Source organism: Dendrobates tinctorius, unplaced genomic scaffold (genome assembly GCF_039654945.1).
Source record: "Dendrobates tinctorius isolate UK_male_01 unplaced genomic scaffold, ASM3965494v1 ptg000342l, whole genome shotgun sequence".
In the NCBI taxonomy this organism is placed as follows: domain Eukaryota; kingdom Metazoa; phylum Chordata; class Amphibia; order Anura; family Dendrobatidae; genus Dendrobates; species Dendrobates tinctorius.
This window is the reverse complement of record NW_027362008.1, coordinates 2,623,663-2,645,985: the sequence shown is the minus strand read 5'-3', so window position 1 is coordinate 2,645,985 and position 22,323 is coordinate 2,623,663. Positions and strand designations below refer to the sequence as shown.

The 22,323-nt window shown below is 50.0% G+C and overlaps 1 protein-coding gene and 1 pseudogene across 2 annotated transcripts in view; one reads left to right on the top strand and one right to left on the bottom strand.

Annotated features, from left to right (window-relative positions):
• LOC141074931 (uncharacterized) overlaps positions 1–22,323 on the top strand; it is a 1,026,924-nt gene that overhangs the window by 48,827 nt on the left and 955,774 nt on the right. The gene's annotated exons all lie outside the window — the stretch shown is intronic.
• LOC141074927 (uncharacterized) overlaps positions 1–22,323 on the bottom strand; it is a 272,961-nt pseudogene that overhangs the window by 38,603 nt on the left and 212,035 nt on the right.

Below are 22,323 nucleotides of genomic sequence, written 5' to 3'. Positions count from 1 at the left end.
CGCCTGCACCACCCTCACTGTCCAGCAGTTTGTTCAGTTGACAGTACTCCACCCTCTCACAGCACTGCAACCAGCACACGGTACTGCAGTTGTGGTCATGTAAAATATTGTTTTTTCCTATGCATGACAAAGCTAAGAGGTTGAACTCCAACATCCATCTCCTATCTGTTGGCCACAGAAATGCTGTCTTTCCACCAGGTAGATACAGCCGGTTTCCAAACGCTGATGGCTGTCGCAGTCCCCCAGTACCAACTGCCTAGTCGCCATTACTTTTCTAAGAAAGCTGTGCCTGCCCGACACCAGAATGTCACAGACAACATCACCCATTCCTTGACTAAGGCTAGTTTCACATTTGCGCTTTTGAGCGCAGTGACGGCCTGCGCACGGCCGCCGCTAAGCCCCGCCCCCTGCCGCGCCTCCGCCAGTAGCTCCGCCTACCGGCGCATGACGCTGCATGTGTCCCCTATCTTTATCACTGGGGGCGCAGGCCGTGCGAAGTATGCGTTTGGTGGCGCATGCGTCCTTTTCACGGTGCGCCGACCAGCGCCAAACGCAACCTGCTGCAGTTTGGTTGCGCTCGGCGCACCGTCAAAAGGACGCATGCGCCGCCAAACGCATACTGCGCACGGCCTGCGCCCCCAGTGATAAAGATAGGGGACGCAGGACGCATGCAGCGTCATGCGCCGGCAGGCGGAGCTACTGGTGGAGGCGCGGCAGGGGCCTAGCAGCGGCCGTGCGCAGGCCGTCACTGCGCTCAAAAGCGCAAATGTGAAACTAGCCTAAATCTATAGCTCTAGCAAAAACTAAGAGCCCACTGCACAGTTTTATAAAAATCAGCTTCTTTACATGTCTGACAGCCATTCCATTCCAGTGTCAGTTGAATTCCAACCAGAGTATACCTCATTCTACTTTCCGTATTTTTTGACCATAAGACGCACTTTTTCCCTCCAAAATTTTTGGGGAAAATGGGGGTGCGTCTTATGGTCACAATATACTTACAAATCCTGTGGCGGCGGTCCCGATGCAGCCTCCCTTTCCAACCTGGTGCGGCTGTGCTCTGTGGTGCAGTGTTGTCAGGGCTCTGTGCTGCGTGGGGGGCTCCGTCGGTATTTCATCAAAGCCCGGAAGCAGCCACAGCTCCGCTGCTGTGACACGGTGGCCTCTGGAAAAATGACCGCCAGGTGCAGCGCATGCTCAGATTCAGATCTTGGCAATGAGATCTTGTCCCGAGATCTCATCTCCCGAGATTTCGGGAGGAGATCTTGTTGCGGAGATCTGAATCTGAGTATGCGCTGTCCCCGGTGGTCATCTTTCCGCAGGCCTACGCGTCGCAGCAACGTAGCTACGGGGGCTTCCGGGCTTTGACGAAATGCTGGCGGAGCCCCCCACGAAGCACAGAGAGCCAATGTCGCCCCAGGACAGAGCGCTGCCGCCCCAGGACAGAGCTCTACCGTCCCAGGACAGAGCGCTGCCACCCCACAGAGTACCGCCACTGGACAGAGCACCGCCACTGGACCAGCCTTGGATGGGATTTCCCGGAGGCCACAGCACCTGCCTGGACCACCGAACGACCCCTGTGACCACTCATCCACTTGTGCCGAACCCTTCCCTGGTAAGCTGAATTCGGACTGTAAAACGACTCTCCACTAACCGGGATGACGTCGTCTCATTCAAATGTTACTCAGCAACCGCAGGATGACATCAAGTGACCTACAAAAGGAATGGCAAATGGCAGCTGGGGTGAAGTGCATGGCAAGAACAGTTCGTAACAGGCTCCTAGAGGCAGGGCTCAAGTCATGTAAAGCTAGAAAAAAAGCCTTTCATCAATGAGAAACAAAGGAGAGCCAGGATGAAGTTTGCCAAAGACCATAAGGATTGAACCATAGAGGACTGGAGTAAGGTAATCTTCTCTGATAAGTCTAATTTTCAGCTTTGCCCAACACCTGGTCCTCTAATGGTTACACGGAGACCAGGAGAGGTGTACAAGCCACAGAGTCTTGTACCCACTGTGAAATTTGGTAGCTACGGGGGCTTCCGGGCTTTGACGAAATGCTGGCGGAGCCCCCCACGAAGCACAGAGAGCCAATGTCGCCCCAGGACAGAGCGCTGCCGCCCCAGGACAGAGCTCTACCGTCCCAGGACAGAGCGCTGCCACCCCACAGAGTACCGCCACTGGACAGAGCACCGCCACTGGACCAGCCTTGGATGGGATTTCCCAGAGGCCACAGCACCTGCCTGGACCACCGAACGACCCCTGTGACCACTCATCCACTTGTGCCGAACCCTTCCCTGGTAAGCTGAATTCGGACTGTAAAACGGACCCCCATTTGACACATTATTTTTTCCCTATTTTCCTTCTGAAAATTTGGGGTGCGTCTTATTGTCCGGTTAGTCTTATAGTCCAAAAAATACGGTAATGTGCTTCTGATTAGGTGATCACCTGAACTAAATAATTTAACAAAGGAAAGTATAAAAAAACCCTGCTGTGGTGTTCACAATCCTCTTGCAATAGGACAAGCTGAATGGCAAAACAAGTGCTAGTAATATCCCAAAAGTAATAGGAATGAAAAAATAACTTTTAACCATGCCAAAGGAGTTGAAAAGAAAAGTCTTGAGTGAGGAAAAGAAGGGCTAAATTCTGGCTTTACTAGTGGGGGGATACAGTGAGCGTCATGTTGCCTCCATCCTTAAAATTTCTAAGACGGTAATCCATTTCAACAAGGTCAAGCAGCAGATATTGGGGACAACAAAGCTACAGACCGGCAGAGGGCAAAAACGACTCTCACTAACCGGGATGACGTCTCATTCAAATGTTACTCAGCAACCGCAGGATGACATCAAGTGACCTACAAAAGGAATGGCAAATGGCAGCTGGGGTGAAGTGCATGGCAAGAACAGTTCGTAACAGGCTCCTAGAGGCCGGGCTCAAGTCATGTAAAGCTAGAAAAAAGCCTTTCATCAATGAGAAGCAAAGGAGAGCCAGGATGAAGTTTGCCAAAGACCATAAGGATTGAACCATAGAGGACTGGAGTAAGGTAATCTTCTCTGATAAGTCTAATTTTCAGCTTTGCCCAACACCTGGTCCTCTAATGGTTACACGGAGACCAGGAGAGGTGTACAAGCCACAGAGTCTTGTACCCACTGTGAAATTTGGTGGAGGATCGGTGATGATCTGGGGATGCTTCAGCAAGGCTGGAGTTGGGCAGGTTAATCTTTGTGAAGGACGTATGAATCAAGCCGCATACAAGGTTATCCTGGAAAAACAGCTGATTCCTTCTGCTCAGGCAATGTTCCCCAACTCTGAGGACAATGCGCCATGCAACACAGCTAGGTCAATCAATGTGTGGATGAAGGACCACCACATCAAACCCCTGTCATGGCCAGCCCAATCTCCAGACCTGAACCCCACTGAAAACCTCTGGAATGTAATCAGGAGGAAGATGGATAGTCACAACCCATCACACAAAGAAGAACTGCTGACATGTGTGTACCAGGAGCGGCATAAGGTCACCCAGAAGCCGTGTGAGAGACTGGAGGAAAGCAGCCAAGACGCAGGAAAGCTGGGGTTAACAATCATGGGGATTCCACAGAATATTGATTTCTGAACTCTTCCTGAGGTAAAACATTAGTATTGTTGTTTCTAAATTATTCTGAACTTGTTTTATTTGCATTATTTGAGGTCTGCAGGCACTCTGCATTTTTTTGTTATTTTGACCATTTCTCATTTTCTGAAAATAAATACAAAATCTAGTGCTTGGAAATTCGGAGACATGTGGTCAGTAGTTTATAGAATAAAAGAGCAATTTACATTTTACTCAAAAATATAAAGAGAAAAATCAGAGAAACTGAACATTTTGCAGAGGTCTATTAATTTTTGCCTGAGATGTGCGTCTCCCAGGGTAAATTTCACCACAGACACTTAGACGAGTAAATATGGCCAAGGGCGTTACATCTCACTGACTGGGCACTGGCTGACTCTGGTGGCTGTGGGGGCAGGTGCTGCCCTACAAGGCTGGCAGGACAAACCTCTACATCTAACACTTCCTCCACTGTCTCCTCTAGGGCCTCCACCTGCACCCTCAATCTCTGCCTTAAAGGCGTTGTCCGGGCTTTTCACATAAACTCAATGCATATCTGGGCTGCAGAATGCTGACAGTAAGTAATTTACCTTCTGTGGCCAGTTTGCAGGGTTTGCCAGATATCAGCTCTTGCTAGTAAGAAAAACGTCCAGGGGGGGGGGGGGGGGTTTTCTGGCATTGAAATGAGAACTGGTCGTTTCCTCCTACTCTACTAAAAACATGCCCTCTATAGCAACAACCCCACCCTCCATAGCAACAGGCCCTCCCCGACCACATGAAGAAGCCCTCCTCACACAGTAACAAATCCTCCCCCTCTAGCAGCCTCAGTGCAGAGAGCAGAGAGCAGCTGCTCCTCCCTAGACACACGCTGAACAGTGATCTATGGAAAGTGAAACTATTGAGGAGGAAACGACCAGTTCTCATTTCAATGCCAGAACACACCCCCCATGGACGTTTTTCTTACAAGCAAGAGCTGATATCTAGCAAACGCTGCAAACTGGCCACAGAAAGTAAATTACTTATTGTCAGCATTCTGCAGCCCAGATATGCACTGAGATTATGTGAAAAGCCCGGACAACCCCTTTAAAGAGACACTCGTTCCAGGAGTGCAGAGCAAACCCCCACCACCTCCGTACTGCGTAGCCAGGACTCACCGCAATCAGGCAGTCTTAAAATTGATATTTTTTAAAAAAAAGAAGGGTTATTCCAGGCAAAAAGTCACTTTTCTCTGTGTGTTATTTCAACCCAAATCATCAGAAATAGCCTCGTCGGATCTGTATGTCTTAGTACATAAAAGATTCCAAAAGATTGGTTACATGCACTCAGCCCAATAGGAAACTTTCGCTGCGGTAGCCGTTCATTCTGTTGTCACCACATCGTGAGAATAGGTGAAACAATCACATGTCGCACAAAACATGTAACGTATGTGTTGTATCGTCCCTGGGATTTCTGTTACATTGGGAAACAGACCACTACATGTCCGTTTTAGGGAACATTTTCATTCAATTAGCAGTGTAAAAGGTTCTCTACGACTGAGCAAACACATTCAGGATCGTCTCGGTGCAGAGCCGAGAGCGTTACGCATTGCAGGAATTGGACACGTTCATTATCCAAGACAAGGTGGTGATCGTAACAAACTATTACTAGAGAGAGAAGCCAGATGGATGGTAAGAACTGACGGTTTAAACGACAAAACACACGCGTCAGTGTTATTATAACAGGTTGTTGCTTAGTTTGTTGCATTTTTTAATTATATGTTAATTGTTTTCACTTCATTAATCACACCCATTATTACACTCTGCACAAAAGGAAGTGTTGTAATGGCACTGACCTTTATGGACCCGTAGAAGCGCCAGCAAGGCGTGACCCGGCCATAGTCCGGCAGATGCCACTGTTCATCATGTAACAACTCCCCTGACACCTGCACCTCCGCTAATATCAATGTAACCAATTGTATGGATTAAAACCACATCTTGAAAGAAGGGTCGGGTGAGAGCTGCTTTTCTTGTTACTTTTCCTGATATAATTAAAATTGATATGCCTCGGAGATCGCAATCATACAGCTGAAGAGTTGTGGAAAGCTCTCCAGGCTGAGTTTGATCAATGGCTGTCTCCGCTGAACCTGGATCCAGGGAAGGCCGTGTCCGATAACAGTACGAACCTGGTGGCGGCCCTACGGAGAGGCAAGCTGTCACAATCCATTTTTGGATCTGTGTCAGAGTCTGGACTCGGGGGTTCATATGGATTTTTGCCCCCGGTTGCCGTTGGTGTTATTACAACTGTAGTTGGTCAGCTGCTGGGTTTCCCCCCACCCCCCGGTGGCAGCTGGTGTTGCTACATGTTTAGTTAGTCAGCAGGTGGTGACTACTCCCACTTCCCTTTATAAAGGCCACCTGGTGCTGCAATTCACTGTTGGTAATACTGGTCATTTGCTAACCAACCTTGGTGAAGACCGGACCTACCTGGTGCAGAGGGGGTTCAGCTTATCTGGAGCAGTGGTGTTGCTGCTGGATGCTGATCGGGTGCCTTACTCTGCTGCTTGGAGCATTGGCAGCAGATAAAGCTAAGTTTTAGTTTTTAGTTGCTTTAACCCCGTGGTGTGTTTTATCTTTCCTTTCATGTTATTGGTGCAGTTCACTTTATTCCCTGTCTCACCTCCTGGGGAGGGGGTTGGGGATTTAGCTCAGGGCTAAACAGGAGATAGGGACAAGTCAGGGACTTGGGCCTCACTACCATCAAGTGTACCCACAAGTTAAGGAAAGTCAGGGGTCCTCCTTAGCCTGAGGGGCAGTTCAAGGGCCCAGGTTCCACGTCTCCTGTTTTCCCACTACTGCCCCGTGACACAAGCTCACACACGTGCCTTGCATGGCTCACATCCTCAACCTGGTGGTACAGCGTTTTCTCTGCCACTATCCGGCCTGGGTGAACTGCTGCAGAAAGCATGTAAGCTGTGAGCTCATTTCCACCGTTCGCACCCCTCAGGTCATCGACTTGCATCGATACAGAGGTCTTTGTTCATACCAGATAACAGGTTGATATGTGATGTGCCAACATGGTGGAATTCCACTCTGCACATGTTGCAGCGACTGTGGCAGCAGCAACGAGCTCTGACACAGTATGTCATGTCGTATCATCTATATGCTGGAGCAGACTGTAAATAGCCTGCGGGAGGAGATGGTGGTCCCAGAAGAAGAGGAGGAAGCAGAGGAGGCTGCAGAAGGGATAACACTGTCTCTAAGTTCCAGACTGTCGTTACACAGGAGGGTGCCAAAGGAGGGTGGATTACTGTGACCGAGGGGGGCTGGTGATAGCAGACAAACTGTTATCGAAAGTGCCAGATCCGGGGAACAATGGAGGAAGAGGTAATGGGCGAGCAACTGTCAGATGTAGAGGATAAACCTCCCCTCTCTGTTGTTTGTGGTTGGTGGAAGGGTACGGAGGAAACGAGCTTCATTGTTACCCAGCCACAAACACAGCATGGGCTTGGACCTCATGGTAGAGCCCGACATGTGAGTGCCTTCTTGCTGCATAATCTGCATGATCCCCGTATAGTAACAATTAGGAATACTGCTGACTACTGGGTTGCCACTCTGTTAGATCCACATTATAAGACCAAATTTTGCCAGATGATTCCTGCCCTGGAAAGGGACCCGCGAATGCGGGAGAATCGAAACACGCTTTTACACAACCTTAAGAGAGCTTTTCCCCAAGACAGCAGTGAAGCACACAGTTCACATCGCAGCTGTAGACTTCCAACCTCCAGCACATCAATTTGTCATCACCAAAACATTAGCAGCAGCAGTGGTGGAAGAAACAATTTCTGTGTGTCCTTTGACACGTTTTTTTAGACCAACTCGTGCACCAGAGTCCAAGTCTTACACGTGGTGAATGAAATGAGAGAATGGTGCAGGAGAATCTAGAACTGAATACAAATACCATCAGGGAGGGTTTGGACCCTTTCACATTTTTGGTCTTCCAAAATGGATGAGTGGCCTGAGCTCGAATCACACGCCTTGGAGGTTTTATCATCCCCGGCAGCCAGCGTTCTCTCAGAATGTGTCTTCAGCGCAGCTGGTGGTGTCCTGACAGATAAGTGCAGCCGGCTGTCCCCTGAAAGTGTTGACCGCCTAACTTTCATCAAGATGAACAAGTCATGGATCTCCAGAAACTATTGCACCCCAATCGCAGACTGTACAGACTCGGTGATATTGCATTGTATAGTGTGATGCATTAATGTCACGTAACTGCACTCTGTGATGTCCTTAGTGTGGCTGCTGCTGATGTAAACACAAATTTGTGGAAATGTGAACACACATGGTTGGTCTCCATCTACTGCTGTAGTGGAAGATGTGTCAGTCCCAATTATACTATTTCTACTCACGTGACAGTTATTCCACTTCTGTAGTGTCAGGCCCTCATTTGTTTAAATGTGAGCACTCCTGTTTGGGTGTTCATCTGCTGTATTGGGTGTAGTCAACGACCTGTCGGTCCCTATTATACTATCTATACTGTGGTGAAATTGATGTCACTTCTGTGGTGTCTGCCAATAATTTTTGGAAATGTGAACACTCCTCGTTGGGTCTCCTTCATGCGTGTTGCCTGTAGCAGTAGGCCTCCGAGACCGTCAGTCCTCCACTACCCGTGTTACTATCCTTAAATGTTTCTGACAATGGTGATATGGTGAGGCTCAGCATGAAAGCAGGTAGAGGTGTTGCATGTGGTATCAGGGCTCTCAGCACACGAGGCCTACACCGATCCCTCACCCACCTCGTCTTACTGTGACGTTCAATTGAAATCTGTAAATGCTGTCCCAGACCCCGATACCTCATGCCTGGCTGATTGCTGCAGTGCCATGCTACAATCCATACTGTGGGTGAATTGAGGCCACTTTCCTGGTGTCTGTCCCTCATTTGATGTGTTTTGGCAGCATTTGGGGCCGTTCTAAAGGTGTTGTGCATGCGTTTGCTTTTGCCCCCAATTAAGGTGAATGGTGTTTGGTAATGTTCGGTGTTATGAATGGGTCACCAAGGGGAAAAGAAACAAAACAAGCTAAGTCACAGAAAACCAGAGAGGTTGGTAACTATGCAGATTGCAGATCCCTGATCTTACCACACAACTAGCAGTAGCCGTGGAGCGTGCCTACGATGTTCCTAGACGCCTCGTCACAGCCGGAGGCCTAAATAAGCCTAAAGCAAGAAAAGGGGAAAACTGCCCCAGAGAAGACCCCAAAGGAATAGATAGCCCCCACACATGTATTGACGGTGAAACAAGATGAAGGCACAAACACAGGCAGGAAAATAGGCTGAGCAATTGATGGGGCCCAAACTAACTAGACAGGAAAGGAAAGGGAAGACACTGTCTGCAATCTGCAGAAAACCCTACAAAAATCATGCCCAACACTTCTGATAGCAAAATTAACCCTGAAGTCACTAGACTTCTCCCACTATATCAGCACTCTGAAATATTCTGAGACAGAGCAAAAAGAGACCGAACTAGTAAGGGACAAAAAGCCATTTGGCAAAATACTGATAAATAAGAGTGGAAATTCAGCACAGCCCCCAGCCGGGTCTGGCTGACCACACAAAAAACTGAATAGACCCACAAAATCAAGTGTGAACATTAGCAGAAAAACTTAGCTTTAGATGACTGGAACAGAGCTGAAAACCAAGAGCTGACAAGCCAGAAGGAATCACCAGCAACTGAATAGGGCATCGGCTGTCTTAGATCCAATCTGAGACTCCTGAGAGCCAATCGTCATCCTCATTCTCAGGTGGCCGATCTCCACCGATCAAATCAGCCTCTCTACCTCCTGTTACCACCAGAGGGAGTCTGGAAGGAGAACTCACAACTGGTGAACCAGAGAAAGAACTCACAACAGTACCTCCCCCTTGAGGAGGGGCCACTGAACCCTCATCCACGCCACCAGGCCGATCACGATGGGCCTGGTGAAAAGCACGAACCAATCTATTGGCATGAATATCGGAGGCAGAGACCCAAGAATTATCCTCCTGGCCATAACCCTTCCATTTGACCAAATACTGGGGTCTCCGTCTAACCAAACGAGAATCCAATATTTTCTCTACCTCATATTCCACATTGCCTTCAACCAACACAGGGTCAGGAGGTAGTGCCATAGGAACCACTGGCTCAACAAACCTCTTCAACAGAGATTTGTGAAATACATTATCGATCTTGAACGTAACTGGAAGAGCCAATCGAAACGAAACAGGATTAAGAATTTCCAAAATCTTATAAGGACCAATAAATCTTGGCTTAAATTTAGGAGATGCAACCTTCATAGGAATATTCTTAGACGACAACCAAACCATATCACCCACTTTAAACCGGGGACCAATGGCCCTATGCCGGTTGGAAAATCGCAGGGCCTTTTCCTGAGAGAGTGACAACTTATCCACCACTTGGTCCCATATCTGCTGCATTCTCTTAACCACAGTGTCCACACCTGGGCAGGACAAAGACTCCACTTGCCCTGAAGAGAATCGAGGATGAAACCCAAAATTACAGAAAAAGGGTGACATCAAAGTGGCAGAACTAGCTCTATTGTTCAGTGCGAAATCAGCCAAGGGCAAAAATGAGACCCAATCATCCTGATCAGCAGATATAAAACATTTCAAATAAGACTCCAAGGTCTGGTTTGTTCTCTCAGTCTGTCCATTGGTCTGGGGATGAAACGCGGAGGAGAAGGACAACTGAATTCCCAGATTGGAACAAAAGGCTTTTCAGAATCTGGAAACAAACTGGACTCCTCTGTCGGACACAATGTTCTCAGGAATCCCATGTAACCAAACCACCTGTTGTAAAAACAAGGGCACCAACTCAGCAGAAGATGGCAACTTTGGGAGTGGTACAAGATGGACCATCTTCGAAAATCTATCACAAATCACCCAGATAACAGTCATTCTCTGAGAGACAGGAAGATCAGAAATAAAATCCATTGAGATATGGGTCCATGGCCTCTTGGGCACCGGCAAGGGCATCAGCAACCCACTAGAACGAGAACAGGGTTTAGCCCGAGAACAAGTCCCACAGGACTGTACAAAATTCCTAACATCACGAGATAAGGCAGGCCACCAAAACGACCGACTCACCAAATCTCTGGTACCAAAAATACCTGGATGACCAGCCAATGCGGAGCAATGAATTTCAGACATCACTCTCTTTCTCCACTGGTCAGGAACATACAATTTTCCCATAGGGCAACACTCAGGTTTATCCTCCTGAATTTTCTCCAGGGCGCGTCTCAAATCGGGCGAAATGGCAGAAAGAACTACCCCCTCACCTAGGATGGTAGTAGGCTCGGTCACACTAAGAGAATCGGCAAAGAAACTCCTAGAAAGGGCGTCTGCCTTAACATTCTTAGTGCCCGGAAGAAAAGAGACCACAAAATTAAAACGCGTGAAAAACAAGGCCCACCTAGCCTGTCTAGGATTCAAGCGTTTGGCCGACTCCAGATAAATCAGATTCTTGTGATCGGCGAGGACCACAACTTGATGTCTAGCTCCCTCCAACCAATGTCTCCACTCCTCAAATGCCCATTTCATGGCCAACAATTCCCGATTCCCCACGTCATAGTTGCGTTCAGATGGGGAGAACTTTCGAGAAAAGAAGGCACAGGGATTCATCTTAGAAGTCACAGGGTCTTTTTGGGACAAAACAGCTCCTGCACCAATCTCAGAAGCATCTACCTCCACCTGAAATCAAAGTGAGACATCAGGTTGCCGTAAAACTGGAGCTGAAGTAAATCTCTGCTTAAGCTCCTGAAATGCTGAGACAGCCTCAGGAGACCAATTCAGCACATCAGCGCCCTTCTTGGTCAGATCAGTCAGTGGTTTGACAATACCAGAAAAATTACCTATAAATTTACGATAGAAATTAGCAAAACCCAAAAACTTCTGGAGGGCCTTCAAAGAAGTAGGCTGAACCCAATCATAAATGGCCTGTACCTTGGCCGGGTCCATTTCAATAGTCGATGGAGATAAGATAAATCCCAAAAATGAAATCCTCTGTACACCAAAGAGGCATTTCGATCCCTTAACAAACAGGGAATTCTCCCTCAAAATCCGGAACACAGTCCGGACATGTTCCACATGAGAATCCCAATCACTAGAAAAGATCAAAATATCATCCAGATAGATGATCAAAAACTTATCCACAAAGTCACCGAAAATATCATTCATAAAGGACTGGAAGACAGAAGGGGCATTAGAGAGCCCAAAAGGCATCACCAGGTACTCAAAATGTCCCTCCGGAGTATTAAACGCCATCTTCCATTCATCCCCGTGCTTGATGCGAATGAGATTATACGCCCCCCTGAGGTCAAGCTTAGTAAACCAGCAGGCACTCTTAACTCTGGAGAATAAATCAGACATCAGAGGTAACGGGTACTGATATTTAACCGTTTTCTTGTTAAGGGAACGATAATCAATACACGGTCTTAATGAACCATCTTTCTTGGCCACGAAAAAAAACCCAGCACCTAAAAGTGAAGAGGATGGTCTAATATGACCCTTGTCCAACGACTCCTTAATATAGGATCGCATAGCATCATGTTCGGTTACAGATAAGCTGAAAAGCCGACCCTTGGGAAATTTACACCCAGGCATCAACTCAATTGCACAGTTATAACTCCTATGAGGAGGCAAAGACGCAGACTTACTCTCACTAAATACATCAGAGAAATCAGCCAGATAATCAGTAATATCATGAGACTGAGGAGAGGTGGAGAAAACAGGAGCGTCCCTAAGAACACACTGACAACCCCAACTCACCACAGACCCAGATTTCCAATCGAAAACTGGGTTATGAGCCTGCAACCAGGGAAAACCCAGAACAATAGTATCATCCAAATTATGCAGCACCAAAAATTTACAATTTTCTTGGTGGTCTGGGGCAACTCGCATTATCACCTGGGGCCAAAACTGAGGTTTATTCTCCGCCAAAGGAGTGGCATCAATACCCCTCAAAGGAATAGGTGTCTGCAGAGGCGTCATGGACAAACCACAACGTTTAGCAAAGTCCAAATCCATCAGATTCAGAGCTGCTCCCGAATCCACAAAAGCCTTAGTGGAAAATGTGGACAAGGAGCAGATCAGAGTAATTGGCAAAAGGAACTTAGGTTGTACACTGCCCACAGCAAATGTGTGTGCAAAACGTTTCTCTCGTTTTGGGCAGACAGAAATAGTATGAGAGGCGTCTCCGCAGAAAAAACATAGGTGATTACGCCTTCTAAACTCCTGACGTCGCTCCCTAGACAAAACCCCATCACATTGCATAGGTTCAGACGTTTGTTCAAAAGGTGGCAGCGCCTCCCGTTTAGTTTTACGTTCACGTAAACGCCGATCAACTTGAATGGCTAATGACACAGAATCGTCAAGACCAGAGGGAACAGGAAATCCCACCATAACATCTTTTACGGTGTCTGATAAACCCTTCCGAAAGAGAGCTGCCAATGCACTATCATTCCATGTAGTAAGGACCGCCCACTTTCGGAATTTTTGACAGTACAACTCTGCAGAATCCTGACCCTGGTTTAATGCCAACAGGGTTCTCTCAGCTTGATCAACGGCATTAGGTTCATCATACAACAACCCCAAAGCCTGAAAAAATGCATCCACATTAGTCAGAATAAGATTTTCAGGTGTCGGAGAAAAAGCCCAATCCTGGGGATCGCCGCGCAGCAAGGAGATGACAATTTTAACCTGCTGCGCAGAGCTCACCGATAAGTTAGGCTTCAAGGCCAGAAATAATTTACAATTATTCTTAAAATTCAGAAATTTAGACCGATCCCCAGAAAACAAATCAGGAGTAGGGATCTTAGGTTCAGCAGCATGCGATCGAATGAGCTAGGTGGAAATTCCCTGCACTTCAGCAGCAAATTGCTCCACACAATCAGACAGTTGCTTACTCTCCATTAGGAAAAAGGAAAAAAAAATCCTCCTACGGCCCCAGAGGAAAAAATACATAAAAAAAAACAAAAAAACAACAATTCTGACATTTTTTTTTTCTCTTTCCTTTTAACAACTTTTTCCTGCTTTTGAGTACCCTAGAATCTGCAGTATGGCTGGTGATTCTGTTATGAATGGGTCACCGAGGAGAAAAAAAAAAAAGCTAAGTCACAGAAAACCAGAGAGGTTGGTAACTATGCAGATTGCAGATCCCTGATCTTACCACACAACTAGCAGTAGCCGTGGAGCGTGCCTACGATGTTCCTAGACGCCTCGTCACGGCTGGAGGACTAAATAAGCCTAAAGCAAGAAAAGGGGAATACTAACCGCCCCAGAGCAGACCCCAAAGGAACAGATAGCCCCCACACATGTATTGACGGTGAAACAAGATGAAGGCACAAACACAGGCAGGAAAATAGGCTGAGCAAATGATGGGGCCCAAACTAACTAGACAGGAAAGGAAAGACACTGTCTGCAACCTGCAAAAAACCCTACAAAAATCATGCCCAACACTTCTGATAGCAAAATTAACCCTGAAGTCACTAGACTTCTCCCACTATATCAGCACTCTGAAATATTCTGAGACAGAGAAAAAAGAGACCGAACTAGTAAGGGACAAAAAGCCAATTGGCAAAATACTGAGAAATAAGAGTGGAAATTCAGCACAGCCCCCAGCCGGGGCTGGCGGACCACACAAAAAACTGAATAGACCAACAAAATCAAGTGTGAACATTAGCAGAAAAACTTAGCTTTAGATGACTGGAACAGAGCTGAAAACCAAGAGCTGACAAGCCAGAAGGAATCACCAGCAACTGAATAGAGCGTCGGCTGTCTTAAATCCAATCTGAGAATCCTGAGATCCAATCGTCATCCTCATTCTCAGGTGGCAGATCTCCACCGATCAAAGCAGCCTCACTACCTCCTGTTACCACCAGAGGGTGTCTGGAAGAACTCACAACTGGTGAACCAGAGAATGAACTCACAACAGTTCGGCGAATATTGCAAATTCGGCAATCATCATCCGAACCGAACACTGAAATATTCACTAATCTGTAGTCATCACATCCACTGGAGCCAACAAGGAGCCTCGCTGCTCACCTCGTGGTTTAAGGGGCCGATGCTCCTCCATCATCACGGCCTGGTACCGATCCTGGTGTCCTTCTAGATACTCCCACTCCTTCATGGAGAGATAGACAGCGACGTCCTGACACCTTATAGGAACCTGACAACGACACCGTCATCACCCAGAATCCTCCAGTGCTGCATAATGTCCCAGCAGTCACCTCTCCGCTCATCACCCAGAATCCTCCAGTGCCGTCCTGCATAATGTCCCCGCAGTCAGCTCTCCGCTCATCACCCAGAATCCTCCAGTGCCGTCCGGTATAATGTCCCCGCAGTCACCTCTCCGCTCATCACCCAGAATCCTCCAGTGCTCTCCTGTAAAATGTCCCAGCAGTCACCTCTCCGCTCATCACCCAGAACCCTCCAGTGCCGTCCTGTATAATGTCCCCAGTCGTCACCTCTCCGCTCATCACCCAGAATCCTCCAGTGCCCTCCTGTATAATGTCCCAGCAGTCTCCTCTCCGCTCATTACCCAGAATCCTCCAGTGCCGTCCGGTATAATGTCCCCAGTCGTCACCTCTCCGCGCATCACCCAGAATCCTCCAGTGCCCTCCTGTATAATGTCCCAGCAGTCTCCTCTCCGCTCATCACCCAGGATCACCCAGTGCCGTCCTGTATAATGTCCCAGCAGTCTCCTCTCCGCTCATCACCCAGAATCCTCCAGTGCCGTCCGGTATAATGTCCCCAGTCGTCACCTCTCCGCTCATCACCCAGAATCCTCCAGTGCCCTCCTGTATAATGTCCCAGCAGTCTCCTCTCCGCTCCTCACCCAGGATCACCCAGTGCCGTCCTGTATAATGTCCCAGCAGTCACCTCTCCGCTCATCACCCAGAATCCTCCAGTGCCGTCCTGTATAATTTCCCAGCAGTCACCTCTCCGCTCATCACCCAGAATCCTCCAGTGCCCTCCTGTATAATGTCCCAGCAGTCTCCTCTCCGCTCCTCACCCAGAATCCTCCAGTGCCAACATGTATAATGTCCCAGCAGTCACCTCTCCGCTCATCACCCAGAATCCTTCAGTGCCATCATGTATAATGTCCCAGCAGTCACCTCTCCGCTCATCACCCAGAATCCTCCAGTGCCGTCCGGTATAATGTCCCCAGTCGTCACCTCTCCGCTCATCACCCAGAATCCTCCAGTGCCGTCCTGTATAATGTTCCAGCAGTCTCCTCTCCGCTCATCACCCAGAATCCTCCAGTGCCGTCCTGTATAATGTTCCAGCAGTCTCCTCTCCTCTCATCACCCAGAATCCTCCAGTGCCGTCCTGTATAATGTCCCAGCAGTCACCTCTCCGCTCATCACCCAGAATCCTCCAGTGCCCTCCTGTATAATATCCCAGCAGTCACCTCTCCGCTCATCACCCAGAATCCTCCAGTGCTGTCCTGTATAATGTCCCAGCAGTCACCTCTCCGCTCATCACCCAGAATCCTCCAGTGCCGTCCTGTATAATGTCCCAGCAGTCACCTCTCCGCTCATCACCCAGAATCCTCCAGTGCCGTCCTGTATAATGTCCCAGCAGTCACCTCTCCGCTCATCACCCAGAATCCTCCAGTGCCGTCCTGTATAATGTCCCAGCAGTCTCCTCTTCGCTCATCACCCAGAATCCTCCAGTCCTGTATAATGTCCCAGCAGTCACCTCTCTGCTCATCACCCAGAATCCTCCAGTCCTGTATAATGTCCCAGCAGTCACCTCTCCGCTCATCACTCAGAATCCTCCAGTGCCGTCCTGTATAATGTCCCAGCAGTCACCTCTCCGCTCATCACCCAGAATCCTCCAGTGCTGTCCTGTATAATGTCCCAGCAGTCACCTCTCCGCTCATCACCCAGAATCCTCCAGTCCTGTATAATGTCCCAGCAGTCACCTCTCCGCTCATCACCCAGAATCCTCCAGTGCTGTCCTGTATAATGTCCCAGCAGTCACCTCTCCGCTCATCACCCAGAATCCCCCAGTCCTGTATAATGTCCCAGCAGTCACCTCTCCGCTCATCACCCAGAATCCTCCAGTCCTGTATAATGTCCCAGCAGTCACCTCTCCGCTCATCACCCAGAATCCTCCAGTCCTGTATAATGTCCCAGCAGTCACCTCTCCGCTCAGCAGCTCGATCATCTTGTTGCTGAGCTCCAGGATCTTCTTGTTCCTCTCATGTATCGGGGAGTGCGGGGGAGGCTCTGTGATGGGGCCCGGGCTCCGCCCTCCTGACTCCTGGAGATGGATGATGGGAGTCACACAGTCCCCCGGTGTCTTCCTCACTATTGTGTAATCCTGTGTATGGAGAGAGACACTTAGGGAGAAGAATTCCTTCCCGACTCCGGATCTGACAATCAGTAGAAATCCCGGGATCAATAACCGTCTCCAGTAATCTGGGGCCATAACCGGGAATATTATTACACTCCGGACAGACATCCCGGCCCCTCTACAGCTCTTATAGGGAATCCCCATGACAACTCCTCCGGGCAGAGAGCTCCACAGAATCCCTGCTCTTACAGTAGAGAATCCTTCTCTCCTATTCTGGATTTCCTCTTCCCGGTGTCAGACTCGTCACATCACACAATAAAGCTGATAAAAATGTAGAGGAGTTACCTCTCCGCTCAGCAGGGAGATGATCTCCAGGGCGCAGTGGAATAATCTCCTGGTGGTCTCATTCCTGTCCTCGTCCATCCTCGGGGGTCATTCAGGAGGAGGAGGGATGAGCACTGGATCAGCTGGAGGGATCTCGTCCTGCCGGCGTCTTCATGATGAAGGAGAAGATGGAAATCACAGGGGACGAGAGAACGACAATCACTAAATTCTGCCCAAATATCAACATTTATCAGGAAGAATCTGGAGGAAAAGCCACAAAACTCCACCGCGGCCTCCTCCACCGATCTGTCCGCTCATTATCAGCCTCGTAGGTGGGGGACGGTCCCCGTGGTAACTACACTGCCAACAAGGGGGGTGGTCACCGTGGTAACTACACCTCCAGCGGGGGACGGTCTCCGTGGTAACTACACCTCCAGCGGGGGACGGTCTCCGTGGTAACTACACCGCCAGCGGGGGACGGTCAACGTGGTAACTACACCGCCAGCGGGGGACGGTCAACGTGGTAACTACACCGCCAGCGGGGGACGGTCACCGTGGTAACTACACCTCCAGCGGGGGACGGTCAACGTGGTAACTACACCTCCAGCGGGGGACGGTCAACGTGGTAACTACACCTCCAGCGGGGGACGGTCTCCGTGGTAACTACACCTCCAGCGGGGGACGGTCAACGTGGTAACTACACCTCCAGCGGGGGACGGTCACCGTGGTAACTACACCGCCAGCGGGGGACGGTCACCGTGGTAACTACACCGCCAGCGGGGGACGGACACCGTGATAAATACATCACCAGCGGGGGACGGTCATCGTGGTAACTACCCCTCCAGCTGGGGTCGGTCTCCGTGGTAACTACACCTCCAGCGGGGGTCGTCTCCGTGGTAACTACCCCTCCAGCTGGGGATGGTCACCGTGGTAACTACAGCCTCAGCGGAGGACGGTCACCGTGGTAACTACACCACCAGCGGGGGACGGTCACCGTGGTAACTACACCTCCAGCGGGGGACGGTCACCGTGGTAACTACACCTCCAGCGGGGGACGGTCACCGTGGTAACTACACCTCCAGCGGAGGACGGTCTCCGTGGTAACTACACCTCCAGCGGGGGACGGTCACCGTGGTAACTACACCTCCAGCGGGGGACGGTCACCGTGGTAACTCCACCTCCAGCGGAGGACGGTCTCCGTGGTAACTACACCTCCAGCGGGGGACGGTCACCGTGGTAACTACACCTCCAGCGGAGGACGGTCACCGTGGTAACTACAGCTCCAGCGGTGGACGGTCACCGTGGTAACTCCACCTCCAGCGGGGGCCGTGAGGTGAGGAGGAGACGCTGCACATCCCCCATACAATGCTGCCCGTCCCCAACACTGAGGAGCCGCAGTCACATGGAGCAGGAGCCTCCACAGGAACAGCTCTGATCTCCCCCCACACTCTCCTCTCACAGATTCACCACAAACCCTCCTGTCATCTCACCGGAATGGCGGGAACCGGAAATCTGCTGCTGGCTGACCCCAGAGAACACGAGCTGCGCACACCCGGGACGGAGCGGCTGCACTGAGCGCGGGAGGACCTGTGGTGACGTCACCGTCATGTGACCAGGGGGCGGGGCTCAGGAGAGAAGAGGTGAAGGACCTGTGGGGACGTCACCGTCATGTGACCAGGGGGCGGGGCTCAGGAGAGAAGAGGTGAAGGACCTGTGGGGACGTCGCCGTCATGTGACCAGGGGGCGGGGCTCAGGAGAGAAGAGGTGAAGGACCTGTGGGGACGTCGCCGTCATGTGACCAGGGGGCGAGGCTCAGGAGAGACGTGGTGACGTCACCGTCATGTGATTAGGGGCGGAGCTCAGGAGAGAAAGGGTGAAGGACCTGTGGTGACGTCACCATCATGCGAGGAGGGGACGGAGCTCAGGAGGGAAGAGGTGAAGGACCTGTGGTGACGTCAGCGTCATGTGATCAAGGGGCGGGGCTCAGCACAGGCTCAGCACAGCGCTGGTGCAGGCGCTGTGGTGACTGTGGGTAGTGCAGGGTCTGTGTTCTCCTTGGTCTCTATGAGGCTGGAGTCAGTTTCTTATTCGGGAATTTTTTCTTTTCTGTTTTTTTATCAGAATAATAACACAATGCAGCGAGGAGCCGGATGTGGAAACACTAAGAAATGGCACAAAAATGGGCACCGAAGGGCAATAATGAAAGGATTAAAGGGAATCTGTCACCTATTTTTTCACCTATCAGCAGCGGCCTCCGCCATCAGGGGCTTCTCTACAGCATTCTGTAATGTGTTCTGTAATGCTGTAGATAAACCCCCGATGTAACCTGAAAGAGAAGAAAAACAAGTTAGATTATACTCACTGGGGGGCGGTCCGGGTCCGGTTTTGGTCTGATGGGTGTCGCGGTCCGGCGCCTCCCATCTTCATACGATGCCGTCCTCTTCTTTGCTTCCTGTCGTGGCTCCGGCGCAGGCGCACTGATCTGACCTGTTGAGGGCAGAGTACTGCAGTGCGCAGGCGCCGGGAGAAGTCAGAGAGGTCCAGCACCTGCGCACTGCAGTACTCTGCCCTCAACAGGTCAGATCAGTGCGCCTGCGCCGGAGCCACGACAGGAAGCAAAGAAGAGGACGGCATCGTATGAAGATGGGAGGCGCCGGACCGCGACACCCATCAGACCAAAACCGGACCCGGACCGCCCCCCAGTGAGTATAATATAACTCGTTTTTCTTCTCTTTCAGGATACATCGGGGGTTTATCTTCAGCATTACAGAATGCATTACAGAATGCTGTAGAGAAGCCCCTGATGGCGGAGGCCGCTGCTGATAGGCGAAAAATAGGTGACAGATTCCCTTTAAGCTCGGTTTTCCAGGATAGGATTAAGGTTCTTGGTGACAGACAGAAGAGTGGGTTCAACCATGTGAAAACACCTATACAGCATGTCAACAAACGCCTTGACCACCTGGAAGTCGACCTTGTGAGACCGGCGCAACATTTTTTTTCTGCAATAGAGCGGGAAGTGTCAGAAAACCTTACACCTCAATTCCAGCTCAACGTCATGCAGGCCTGCCAGGCTGCTTACAGCCACGCATTACAGCAGCAGCAGTCCCAAAGCTACAATCCACAGGCCGGAGGATATTACCAGCAGCAGATCATATACTTTACAGCTCCCGAACAATCCTCCACCACCACCGCCTCCAGTTCACAGATCCACCACGCTGCCGACTTCATCATCCCTGCAGCCAGCAGCATCCACCACGCTCCCAAGTTCATCATCCCTGCAGCCAGCAGCATCCACCACGCTCCCAAGTTCATCATCCCTGCAGCCAGCAGCATCCACCACGCTCCCAAGTTCATCATCCCTGCAGCCAGCAGCATCCACCACGCTCCCAAGTTCATCATCCCTGCAGCCAGCAGCATCCACCACGCTCCCAAGTTCATCATCCCTGCAGCCAGCAGCATCCACCACGCTCCCAAGTTCATCATCCCTGCAGCCAGCAGCATCCACCACGCTCCCAAGTTCATCATCCCTGCAGCCAGCAGCATCCACCACGCTGCCGACTTCATCATCCCTGCAGCCAGCAGCATCCACCACGCTCCCAAGTTCATCATCCCTGCAGCCAGCAGCATCCACCACGCTCCCAATTTCATCATCCCTGCAGCCAGCAGCATCCACCACGCTCCTAACTTCATCATCCCTGCAGCCAGCAGCATCCACCACGCTGCCGACTTCATCATCCCTGCAGCCAGCAGCATCCACCACGCTCCCAAGTTCATCATCCCTGCAGCCAGCAGCATCCACCACGCTCCCAAATTCATCATCCCTGCAGCCAGAAGCATCCACCATGCTGCCTAGTCCAGCAGCACGCCAGAAGACTGCTACACAGGCCACCACTCCCTCGGCCAAGAAAACAAAGGACAAAAACAGATTACCACCAGGATGAAGAACCGGAGGCAAAAAAACACGGCCATAATTGGACCCACCACCCCCACCCTCACCTACCATGTGTCTCTGTTGTCAAATGTGTCACTACCTTCCCTTGTGTCTGTCCCTTCCAGTTTGTCTATCCATTCCCATGATTCCATTCATGATCCAATCCTTCAATTTGTTTCCCCATCCCCTGTAACCCCTTCCTCATCAACTACCACCCAATTCTCACAGCTCCACACCCCCCAAGGTCCTCCCCATCTCACCCTCAGATAGACCCAATCCTAAACCCAATTCCAATTATTTTTTGTTAAATAACATTTTTATTTTCTTTGCACAATATCTGTGTTTTCTTTGTGTCTTTAAGCGTCGCCACCAAGAACACGCACATGTGTGTATTGTATTGTTGAGGGAACGTGTAACGGGTGTTTTACTACAGGTATTTTATTATTTAATTTTGCAAACATTACAGGTATATTTTACTTATCGGCTTAAACCATTCCGTCTTTCCATGCTACATGTCCATTATTAGAAAAAAATGTTATGGTAATTATTTATACTTTGGTCTGATTATTATTTTGGACAGTTACATCTCCCTATATATCTCTGATAATTCTGTATTTTAGTATTCGCTTTATAAGTGTTATTTGTGGCGAACGGGGTCCCGCTGCCACCAAAATGTGACAGACAGCGGACCCTGTGTCACCACTATGTCACAATCCCACCACTGACACGGGTGTATCAGAGGACGGAGGGACGCGACACACTGCTGGCACACGGCTATCACAGGCGCAGTCTTAGTTATCCCATCACTGACACCATGTGACAAAAATATCCAGCAAGCTAATCTCACTTTAACAATTTGCCGCAGGGGGGGGCATTTTGGATGCCCCACCACTGCTATAACCTTCTACGAACTGCAGGGATTTTTGGATATCCCACTTTCTCAGTTCCACTTTGGAACTCGCAGCTCTCCGGCGCCCCCCTTACCCTCAGGTCAGTCAGGGAACTGCACCTAGGATAATTAGTCGCCGGACAGGCTGCCTGTTGTGAACCGGCGGATAGGCTACTGCAGTGAGGGAATTATCAATGCTGTGGCCGCAGCCCCTCATTCAGCAATATAAGACCCTTCTGGACTGCCAGCAAGCCGCAACAACCGTACACACCACGCTGT